This window comes from Chiloscyllium punctatum, chromosome 45, assembly GCF_047496795.1.
Source record: "Chiloscyllium punctatum isolate Juve2018m chromosome 45, sChiPun1.3, whole genome shotgun sequence".
Lineage (NCBI taxonomy): Eukaryota > Metazoa > Chordata > Chondrichthyes > Orectolobiformes > Hemiscylliidae > Chiloscyllium > Chiloscyllium punctatum.
Window position 1 is genome coordinate 38442635 of NC_092783.1, and position 12703 is coordinate 38455337.

Consider the following 12703-nt stretch of genomic DNA (forward strand, 5'->3'; position numbering starts at 1 on the left):
TGTGAGGTAGCAGAGCTAACCACTGTGCCACCATGCCGCCCACTAATTATAGGCCACTAATTATTGCCTTGAAGTAACCAATTAATGGTCACTAAAGGTCATCACCTCCTTAAATCCCAGTGAGAAAGGGGGCTAGTTTCCCAATTGGAAAACAAGAGTATCTTGCCTTCTGGGTTACAGGAGGCCCACACTTGCCCAAGTGTGGGGCAATGGAGACATGGATGGGGGCCAATGCCCCATGGTGGCTTCTGAAAACTAACCTCCCATCCTTGCTTCCAATCCCACCCTCCTGAACGCCCCCTCCCCATAACAGGACAAAAAATAAATACTTATCTATATGCTGTTAGATTCCCCAAGACACATGCTGCAACCTATGGCCTTTAGGACCCAGAGCTTTGTTTTTGGACTCCACTTCCAGTTATGCAACTGGTCTATTTTTATAGTAAGTAAATAAAGGGCCATCAGCAGATGTAGTATACTTGGGTTTTTAAATGACATTTGATAGGTTGACAAGTTAAGTGAATGGGCACAAGGTGGCAGCAAATAGGGTATAAAGTGGGCAAGATGATGCTCCCTAAGTTGATAGAAAAAGGATTTTTTTTCTAAAAGACATGAAATTACAAAAAGATTGATGTTCAGAGGGTGTCCTCTGAAAGAGAAATGAAAAGTTAACATGTAAATAGTGAGGCAAATGACATAATAAAAACTGAAAGAACTGTGGATGCTGCAAATCAGAACCAAAACTACAGATTGCTGGAAAGCTCTGTAGGTCTGGCAGCTTCTGTGGAGAGAAATCAGAGTTAACGTTACAGGTCAAGTGACCCTTCCTTAGAACTCCTTCAACCCAAAACATTAACTCTGATTTCTCTCCACAGATGCTGCCAGATCTGTGAAGTTTTTCCAACAATTTCTGTTTTTGTTTGAAGCAAATAATATGTTAATCTTTACTGCAGTAGGATTGGAGCATAAGAATAGAGGAGTCTTCTGTCGTATAAGATTTTGTTCTGACCATACTCAAACTATGGTATGTAATCTTCTTCCCCATACTAAAGGAAGAGTATATGTGCACTGGAGGGAGTTCAGCAAAGGTCCACTTGATTGTTTCCTGAAATTAGTGGTTTGAGCAGAATCTTGTGTGAAAAAAAACTCTGAAAACTGGCTCAATTTTGAGCACCATTTATACTGAAATTGATGATTTGTGCCTAAAATGTACACTCTCTCCAAATTTCTGGTGTTTTATCCCTCACTGGAAATCTGCTGTTAAAACCAATTATGCAAATGGATAACTTTAAAAAAGGTAATTTAGATGATCAATATCCAGAATATTAGCAGACATGTCAAATATTAAAATGTGGGTATAAACATTGACACTTCAGCACTGAAATGGTTGAACATTAATATAGCTCTAATTGTGAAGAAATAACTGTAGTTGATAGCAGGAAAGCTCTCTTTTCTTCCTCCAGTCCCATTGAAGACAAATCACCCTCGTGGCTTCTTCTTCTCATAGGTTATGAACTTCTTGTGAATTATGTGTAGCATTGCTTGAAGTGTCTGTTTACTGTGCTCAGTTGTTCAGTGTTGCACAGCTGCCCTTCCTAATCAGCTCTTTTGGTCATCTTCAATAAAAATCTTCCTTGTTACAATTTTGTTTTTTATTACTTTCAGAAAAATCCAATTAAAGACGCTTTTTAAAATGGAAGTTTCCTCAGCATCTCCAAAGGAAATCTGCCATTTTCTTCACCTTGTTTTTTTTAAAATACCTGCTCATGGCATTGCACTCTGTGATAGCATCGGTTAACTTGTATTCTGTTTATTTGAATTATAATTTAGATGTGTTTATCAGTTTTCGCTCCAGCAAACTATTTTTCCGAGACTGTGGTAATTTTATTTACATTCCCTTTTATTTTATGTCATTTGAATCTGATATTTTATCTGACAATATTCTGTTGATTTTGAATGGAGACAGCCGAAAAGTGCCACCTCAAAGCTGCCACTGAAGTTGATAGGGTTGTAAAAGAAGGCGTATGGTGGGTTGGCTTTCAATAGCAGGGTTATTGACTTTAAGAGCCAGGAGATGATGCTGCAGCTCTATAAAGCACTGGTTAAACCACACTTGGAATATTGTGTTCAGTTCTGGTCACCTCATTATAAGAAAGATGTGGAAGCTTTAGAGAGGGTGCAGAGGAGAATTACTAGGATGCTGCCTGGAGTGGTCTTATGAAGAAAGCTATGGCTTCTCTTATTAGAGTGAAGAAGGATGAAAGGTGACTTGATAGAGGTATACAAGATGATAAGATGCATAGATAGAGTGGATAGCCAGATATCTTTTCTCCCCCAGGGCGGAAATGACTATCACGAGAGGGCATAATTTTAATGTGATTGGAGGAAGGTTTAGGGGAGATGTCAGAGATAGGTTCTTTACACAGAATGGTGGGTGCGTGGAATGCACTGCCAGCAGTGGTTGTAGAATCAGATAAATTAGGGACATTTAAGCAATTCTTGGATAGGCACATGGATGACGTCAAAACGAAGAGGATGTAGGTTAGTTTAATCCTAGAGTAGGATAAAAGGTCGGCACAACATCAAGGGCTGAAGGTAAAAATAATGACTGCAGATGCTGGAAACCAGATTCTGGATTAGTGGTGCTGGAAGAGCACAGCAGTTCAGGCAGCATCCAAGTAGCTTCGAAATCGACGTTTCGGGCAAAAGACCCTGATGAAGGGCTTTTGCCCGAAACGTCGATTTCGAAGCTACTTGGATGCTGCCTGAACTGCTGTGCTCTTCCAGCACCACTAATCCAGAATCAAGGGCTGAAGGGCCTATACTGTTCTATGTACAGAGCTGTACTGTTCTATGTTCTATGTGCATTACTTCTACAGTCAGCCCTTTGAACCAATGGATACCTGCAAATATACTGTTTGGAATTTCTTATCTGAATCATTCATTGGAATGGAAATTGTTTCTATTATTCCCTCTTTTTTATACCAAGTCTTTACTCCCTAACTCAAAACATTGTAAATTGGAACACTGGGGCAAAGAGATGCTACAACTTGGAACTTTAGCAGCCTGTCTATATTTAACAGATGAAGGGCTTTTGCCTGAAATGTCGATTTTCCTGCTCCTTGGATGCTGCCTGGCCTGCTGTGCTTTTCCAGCACCACACTAATCTAGACTCTGATTTTTTCTAGCATCTGCAGTCCTCACTTTCGCCTATATTAACTGGCTGGTTATTACAGAGTTTCCTGCATCTAATGTCTTGAATTAAAACTAGTGCATGGGATCTGACAGGGGTGGCATAAGTGTAAAAAGCACTTATCAATCTAGGTTTGAGGCATGGGATATTCTCAGTCCCAAAGTGCATATACATGCTACAGGTTTGACCAAAAGTTAACCCATGGAATTGATTGCCAGTAGGTATGAGGTATTGCATCTTGGAGAAATCAATACAACAATGATTACACTTTTTTGGCCTTAGGAATACTGCTTTGGAACAGCAAAGGGATTTGGAAGTACAAGTTTATAGAACACTAAAGGGAACCCCTAAGATTGATATAGCTTTGTAGGAATTCTTGAGTATATTGCACATATTTTGAGATATAAATACTAACAGGTAGTGATGAGCCTACAAAACATTCACAGTAAGACTGCCATTGGACCATTATGAGAAGTATTGCGCTCCAGACCACAGAAGGGAGAGTCAGGCTTTAGAGAAAACACAATGTAAACTTGGAGGATGTTGCCTCATGTGAGGAAATACAAATACAAAGGTTTAACTGGAACAACATACATTCTGGGCTAATGTAATGGAAATATTTTAAATTCTGAAAGGATAGGGCAGGGTAAATAGAAGCAGATGTTTGAAATCTTATTGGAAATATTTTAAATTCTGAAAGGATAAGGCAGGATAGATAGAAACAGATGTTTGAAATCTTATTGGAGTTGGTTGGATAAGTGTTTTATTAGGGGCTAACAATGACACTGGACAACTGGCCTGTTTCCAAGTTGTAACATGTATATACATCTATTGGGCAGCATGGTGGCTCAGTGGTTAGCACTGCTGCCTCACAGTGCCAGGGATCCAGGTTAAATTCCCTCCTCGGGCAACTGTCCGTGTGGAGTTTGCACATTCTCCCCGTGTCTGTGTGGGTTTCCTCCCAGAATCCAAAGATGTGCAGGTCAAGTGAATTGGCCAAGCTAAATTGCCCATAGTGTTAGGTACATTTGTCAAGGGTAAATATAGGGTAGGGGAATGGATCTGGGTGGGTTACTCTTCGGAGGGTCAGTGTGGACTTACTGGGCCAAAGGGCCTGTTTCCATACTGTAAGGAATCTAATCTATATCTACAGTGGCAGAGCAAATGCATTAGAAATGTAGATGCAAACTGATTTGACCCAAAGAGTAACAGGCCAATAGAACTTCCAAAATAAAGTACAGAGTAAAGAAAGAATTTCAGTGGTTATACTTTGTCAGTAACATAACTTAATCTGCTGAACAAAGTGAATAAACAATTTTTGTGATTTTTTTTCTTTGAACTCAAGCTAACTGAGTGAAGGATATCAAGGTTATTCTATGCTCAGATCTCCTATGTTAAGAACTCAATAATATCAATATAGTTATGAATGTCAATATTATAGTTCATTATCTATAGCTACACACAGTGCCATAACCTTCAACCTGAACATACAGAAATAAAAAAGACCAGTATTCAAATGATACCTTTTATAACCTCAGAATATCCCATAGCACTTTACAGCCCATTAAGTGTTTTTGAAATATAGGGTAGAATCTTCTTGGTGTCTGAGTGATGTGGCCTATAGAGGGGTGTGTGGCCAAATTGGGAAATATATGGTGAGGTCCATCTCAGTGTCAAGATTATCTCACTCAATTTTCTCAAGAGGAAATGGTGATGTGCCAATTTAAGATTGTTATTGATTGTTAAAGGCTATATTAATTTCACAACTCATTTCCTTAATATTCAAACTCCCATCTTACCAAACTCAACAAGTAATCTAGACATTGGGAAACTAGAGTGTGTTTCTGGCAGAGTCAGCTTGCCCGTTGCTGAGAACCATCTCCATGTTGGTCACCAGCCAACAACATCTCAGGACATGACCGTTGGGCACCAGCTGAATGCACTCTTCCTCCATGGCATTTGCATTTGTCATCTGCCATCCAATCATGACCATCCTGGTACTTCAAATGTATACTCTTCGTGCACTCTGGAAACAGACAACTTGTGTTGAAAGGCTGCAATGGGGCAATGGTGCACAGGGCACCCAGCTGGTAGACAGGACCAGACTACATCTCATGGCTGTTTGCTTGCTCTCTTAGTGATTGCTAACTTCGTGCCTACATATTTGCTCACAGCACCCCTACCTGCCATTGCCTGTTGTGCTGTGAATCAATTTGGTAAACATTCACTCCACTCCCTGTTTCATAAAAAAATCCTTCTTCAGATAAGGAGGCCAAAATTACATCCAATATTCCAGGTGTGGCTTCACGAGAGCTCTGTACAATAGCAGCCAGACATCTTTGTTCCTGTACTCAAATCCTCTTGCTGCAAAGACCAACATACAGCTTGCCTTCTTTCCTGTCTGCTACACCTGCACCCTTGCTTTTAGTGACTGGTGCAGAAGGACACCAGGTCACGTTGAATATTTCCCTCTCTCAGTTTACAGCATTCAGGAAATAAGCTGCTTCACATTTCTCAACACTATATTGCATCTGCCATGCATTCACCCACTCAGTGAGCCTGCCCAAATCACACTGCAACATCTCTGCATCCTCCTCTCAGCTCACCCTTCCACCCAGCTTTGTGCTAATGTAATCTCACCTGAGCGCTGACTTTGAAAGTTAAAGAGAAAGATCATGTCAAGAGTGCAATGTGACAGGAAGGAACAGTGCATATAAATATGAGAGTGTACAAGTAAATAAGAACAAAGTTGGAAAAACTGGTAAAATGACAGCATTAATGCAACATTTGCAGCAAAATGACTCAACTGATAATACAATAGAAATAAATGAACATATTAATGGTCTGGCATAGAGATGTATTTGATAAACCAGTTTCAGAGGTGACATTACACACCTCTGGAACAGATGGGACTTGAACCTGGGTCTCCCGGAATAAAAATGACGATTGTACACACATGGTTATGAAGAGACCATTGGCTTGGGCCTACATACACGAGGGTATTTCTCATTTTGGAAGGAATAGAGAAAAGTAAAAGGTTCAGTGGCCTTTGTCGTAAATAATGAGATCAGTTGAGCAGTGAGAAATGAAATTGGTTCAAACAATTAAAAAGCAAGGTAGAGATAAGAAACAGCAAAGAAACAAGTCACTGATGAGTATACTTTATAGATCCCCTGACAATAGTTACACTGTAGGAGAGAGTTTAAATTGCGGCACAGTTCTTGTTTCTAAGAAAGACTACAATAATTGCTGGAGAATGTAATCTTTATATAGACTGGATAAATCAAACAAGCAGAAGAAGCTTGGAGGATGAGTTCAGGACAGGTTGTTCCAACAACTCATCCTGGAACCAACTAAGGAACAGACTATTTTATACCTAATAATATGTAATGAAAAATGATTAATTAATGACTTTACAGTAAAGAATTTTCTTGGTAAAATAGATAATAACTTGTCAGAATTTTCCATTCAATTTAAGGGTGAGAAATATGTGTCTAAAATTAAAGAAATTTAAAGAAACTTAAAGAAATTAGTTTCCAGGACGTGAAGACAGAATTAGCTAAAGTTGGTAATAATTTTGGAAACCAAAATGGATGTCTAAAACAATAACAAAGGGAGAAATTAAAGAATTTTTGTTCATTTCGTTTTGATTAGTCATGTTAAATAACAGACATACATAGAAACACACTGTAAAAGCTTCTAACAGCTTGTAATAGAAAAGTTTAGCTAAATATAAGCATTAACTCTTGAGAGGAAGACACTTGGGAATTAATAATTGGAAACAAGAAAAAGGTAGACATTTTGAACAATATTGTGTGCCCGTTTTCACAGTAGAAAACACTGAAAGCATCCTAAAAATGGTAGAAATCAAAAGGCAAAAGGGAAGAAGGAACTTGAAGCAATATGATTAGAGAAAATATCCTAGATAATAAATAGGACTGAATGGTGACAAGGCCCCTGAACCTGATGGCCTGCATTCTAATCTCTTAAAGGAAATTATTCGAGATGGTGGACACAATGGTTGTAATTTTCTAAACTTCCTCAGGTTTTGCAAATGTTTAGAATGGAAAAATGCATATATAACATGACTAATCAAAACGGAATGAACAAAAATTGGGAAGCTATTACCCATTTAGTCTAACATCTATCACTTGGAAAATGCTAGAAAACAATGAATAAGGAGTTAGTAAGAGGACTTTTTGAAACATATAATCAAGGAGAGTCAACAGTATTCTGTGAAAGGGAAATTATATTTCACACATTTTGAGGGTGCAACATGAGAGGATAAAGAGTAGGTGCAGTGTACCTGGATTTTGAAAAGAGATTTAAGAAGGTACCATATAAATGGCTAATGTACAGGATAGGAATTGAAAGCATTGGGAGTGGTATATTAGCTTCAGTATAAGACCAAAGAGGCTGTTCAAATGGAAAGTAGAAAACGTTCACAACTTTAGGTGGTGAAAGCTCTACCTAATTTTGAAAAGTACACATTGCTGGGATGAGAATCGGGAACTTGATTCAGCATCGAGCAATATTCTTCGATGTGGGAATCCTTGGTATACACTCAACACCAAAGGCAAAATCTATTTCAGCCATTGTGGTAATAGCCATCAGGTTAATTTAATCATGGAGGAGACCATGTGTCAGTCTTGTGGCTGTGTCAAAACCAGACCAATTAAGTAAGGTGATGGTGGGGTCAAAATAAAATACCTGGCCGGTGGAATGAAAAAAGTAGGTTCAGTAAGGAGTCAATTGACACCCATTATCCCTGAGCCAGCTGCAAGTCAGTGGTAGCTGAGGTAGAAAAGTGCTTTCCTGAACCTACTGAAGGCTGCCCAGTACAGCAGCCTCTTGGGGTTCACATGTTATCAGACACTTTGTGCTCAATTGAGTGATCAAATGTTGGGATGGGTGGAGGAGAAGTGCTAAAAGCCCCTTTCACTGTCCTTCCCTCCTATTCCACTTCTCACTTCTCCCATGACCTTCACCCTGTGATCCCCAGTGTGTATTCACTCTTTTTTGGCCTGTATCCTGAGCCTCTGCAGAATGCATTACTGGGAACTGTCTGCTCACAGCAGTGAGGGGCATCAGCTTGTTTCTGGCCAGCAGCTCCAGTAGGTTAGACTGCCAGCTTTTGAAGCTCTTAATTCTTAAGGCACAATCTAAATATCTGAACAGCACTTAATCCTATTGGTTCTTCCCCATGGAACTAATGTAGGATCATCAAGCCAGTTCACTTCCACCCTAAAAGAAAGAACTTGTCTTCCTTCACTTTGATAGTTCTCAACTTGACAACAGCATTGACACAAAACAGAAATAAAATGCGTGGCAAGCAGTAGAAACCATCCTGTTAATACTGAAATCAGTAATGGGGTTAATTAGATGGAAAAAATCAATTACTTGGTATTATTGAACTAGACATTGAGAACACTCAAAATACCATTGCAAGAATATTAATACAAGAATGGTAAAAATAGAACATGCATACAGAAACTTACTAACAAAGCAGAAAACATGCAGGAGTACTTTGGAAGCTTATATTAAAATTGTTAAATACTGCAAAAGTCTAAAATTAAGACTGCGAACAAGTTAGAATTTGTTGCAAGTTATGTAATTTGATTGTCGTAATAACTATTTATAAACAGGGCATTATAAGCCTTTATTCTCAAATTACTATCTTAAAAAAATGACTTGACAATTGCACTGCTCAAATCAATCATCAGAGAAAACATCACAACTGTGCGGAATTTTTCCATTTCCCTGCACAAATGTCTGAAAAAGAGGTAACACAAATGAAAAAAATTAGAGTAATTTAGAAATAATTCATGCAGATTCGTTATGTATGATAGGTAGGCAGGCAGGTGGGCAGATAAGTTAATACATGATTAAATTCAAACAGACAAGCTTACCATTTTTATTGTTAGAAACTAAATGAATTTTAATTTAATGGTGCCGCAGTCAACTATAATTCCTCATTTATTAATTCAAGAAAAAAGATGCTAAATTGTTGGAAAATGAATCTTGCATTTCAATGAAAATCTGATTGGGGCATGTTCTGATTGTTAGACGAGTGATTAGCATACTATTTCACAATATTGAAATGAAAATTTCTTGGAAATAAATTAAAACAGGACATAAAATTGACATAATACAGAATGTAAAGTTTCTGCAATATCATCTGCAGGAACACATTATACTTTATGAGCACTATCCGTTTTCACATTATAACAGGTTCATCTCTCACCCATCCACCAATCCTGCTGTGTCCTAGTGCTCTCATAGGTGTCAGCATTTGATTCACTATAAACAATGTTTTCACTCGTCCATTTGTGGTTTCATCAAAGCCCAATATTAACCAAACTAAGGCATTACTTCTGTAATCTAATCACACTGCAATAAAGGCTAACATGCCAAGTGTTTTCTGACCTTGCAAGTTAAATTCTGGCATTCGTTATACAAATCTCTCTAGTCACTAACATTTACAAGTTTCATGCTGTTTAAATAAAACTCATTTTCTGTGAATGACCTCACAATTACCCACTTTATACTCCATCTGTCACGTTATTTCCTATTCACTTACCGGATATTTCATTGCAACCTCCTCATAATTTATGTTCCCACCTTGCTTTTTATCATCACATTTAAGATACTCTCAGAGTCTTCATTTAGATATTTTTAATCAACCTGTCCAGACTTCCTTGGTACCTGAACTCAGAGGCAGGTGTCAAGAGTGTGGTTCTGGAAAAGCACAGCAGGTCAGACAGCGTCCAAGGAGCAGGAAAATTGACGTTTCGGGCAAGAGCCCTTCGTCAGGAATGAGGTTGGGAGCCTCGGGGCTGGAGAGATAAACGGGAGGAGTGTGGGGCTGGGGAGAAGGCAACTGAGAGGACAACAGGTGGTTGGAGGTGGGGGTAATGGTGATAGGTTGGAGAGGAGGGTGGAGCGGGATGGGATGAACCATGAGGACAGTGCTGAGCTAGAAGGTTGGAACTGGGGTAAGGTGAGGGGGAGGGGAGGTGTGAAATGACAAAGCTGGGTGAGGTCCACATTGATGCCATGGGGTTGAAGGGTCCTGAGGTGGAAGATGAGGCGCTCTTCCTGCAGGTGTCGGGTGGTAAGGGAGTGGCGAAGGAGGAGGCCCAGGACTTGCATGTCCTCAGCAGAGTGGGAGGGGGAGTTAACGTGTTCAGCCATGGGGCGGTGGGGTTGATTGGTACGGGTGTTCTGTAGATGTTCTCTGAAGCACTCTGCGAATAGGCGTCCAGTCTCCCCAATGTAAAGGAGACCACATCAGGAGCAACGCATACAGTAAATGACATGTGTGGAAGTGCAGGTGAAACTTTGATGGATGTGGAAGGCTCCTTTGGGGCCTTGGATGGAGGTGAGGGGGGAGGTGTGGGCGCAGGTTTTGCAATTCCTGTGGTGGCAGGGGAAGGTGCCGGGAGGGGAGGGTGAGTTGGTGGGGGTGTGTGGACCCGACGAGGGAATCGCGGAGGGAACGGTCTTTATGGAAAGCGGATAGGGGTGGGGAGTGAAATATATCTCTGGTGGTAGGGTCTGTTTGTAGGTGGCAGAAATGGCAGAGGATGATACGTTTTATACGGAGGTTGGTAGGGTGGAAGGCGAGGAGCAAGCAGTTCTGTCTTTGTTGAGGTTGGAGGGGTGGGGTTCGAGTGCGGAGGTGCGGGATATGGATGAGATGTGCTGGAGGGCATCATTAACCACCTGGGAGGGGAAATTGCGGTCTTCAAAGGAGGAGGCCATCTGGTGTGAACTGTGGTAAAACTTGCCCTCCTGGGAACAGATGCGGTGGAGGCAGAGGAATTGGGAATAGGGGATAGCATTTTTGCAGGAGGCAGGGTGGGAGGAGGTGTAATCCAGGTAGCTGTGGGAGTCGGTGGGTTTGTAGAAAATGTTAGTGTGGAGTTGGTAACTGTTGATGGAGAGGGAGAGGTCCAGGAAGGGGAGAGGGGTGTCGGAGATGGCTCAGGTGAATTTGATGTTAGGGTGAAATACACCACCTTTTCCTCCGCTCCATTGATGACTGCATCGGCGCCACCTTGTGCTCCCACGAGGAGGTTGAACAGTTCATCAACTTCACCAACACATTCCACCCAGACCTCAAATTCACCTGGACCATCTCTGCCACATTCCTGATGAAGGGCTTTTGCACGAAATGTCGATTTTCCTGCTCCTCGGATGCTGCCTCACCCTGCTGTGCATTTTCAGCACCACATTCTCAACTCTAATTTCAAGCATCTGCAGTACTCATGTTTGCCCAGAGGTAGGTCACTATCACTGCACCATAAGAGCCAACTTGTCTCTTCATCTAAATAATTGATATAAATCATCAACAGTTCAGGTTCCAGCACTATTCCTTTTGGCACTCCATCTGTTAGGCCTACCAACCTGAAAATACTTGGTTTATCCCCACTCTCTATTGACCCCACCACTAGAGATATATTTCCCTCTCCACCCCTATCAGCTTTCTGTAAAGAATGTTCTGTCTGCGACTCCCTCGTCAGGTCCACGCCCCCAACAACCCACCCTCCCCTCCAGGCACCTTCCCCTGCCACTGCAGGAATTGCAAAACCTGTGCCCATACCTCCCCACCCATCCACCCCCCTCACCTCCGTCCAACTCCCCAAAGGAGCCTTCCACATCCAAGGTTTTACCTGCACTTCCATTCATGTCATTTACTGTATCCGTTGCTCCTGATGCAGTCTCCTCTACATTGGGGAGACAGGACCCCTACTTGCAGAGCTCTTTAGAGAACATCTCCGGACACCCGCACTAATCAACCCCATCGCCTCGTGGCCGAACACTTCAACTCCCCCTCCCACTCTGCCAACTACATGCAGGTCCTGGGCCTCCTTCATCACCACTCCATTACCACCCGATGCCACATCCTCCACCTTGGGACCCTCCAATCCCATGGCATCAATATGAACTTCACCAGTTACCTCATTTCCCTTCCCCCCTCCTTACCCTAGTTCCAACTTTCCAGCTCAACACCATCCTCATGACCTGTCGCCCTACACCCTCCCCTCCGACCCATCACCATTACCATTACCCCCACCTCCATTGCAATCTCAGCTACCTTGCCCCCAGCCCCACCCCCGTTCCATTTCTCTCCACCACTGTCTCATTCCCGGTCTCATTCCTGATGAAGGGCCTTTGCCCGAAATATCACTTTCCTGCTCCTTGGATGCTGCCTGACCTGCTGTGCTTTTCTAGCACCACACTCTTGACTTCCTTTCCATTTGTCAAGCCCGTATTCCCGCTAAAATATTGTTTACAACTTCATGGAACTTTATCTTGCATATCGACTTTCTCTGTGGCACCTTATTCAATGCCTCGGAGATCTGAGCATACTACATACACTATGAACATCTATTTACCTTACTCGTTACATTCTCAAAAACTTGTAAACCTTTCTTTCCCTTTAAACCATGTGGTCATGTTTTCCCCTGATCACAGTATCACATTGTAAGTATTGTTAAGACTTTC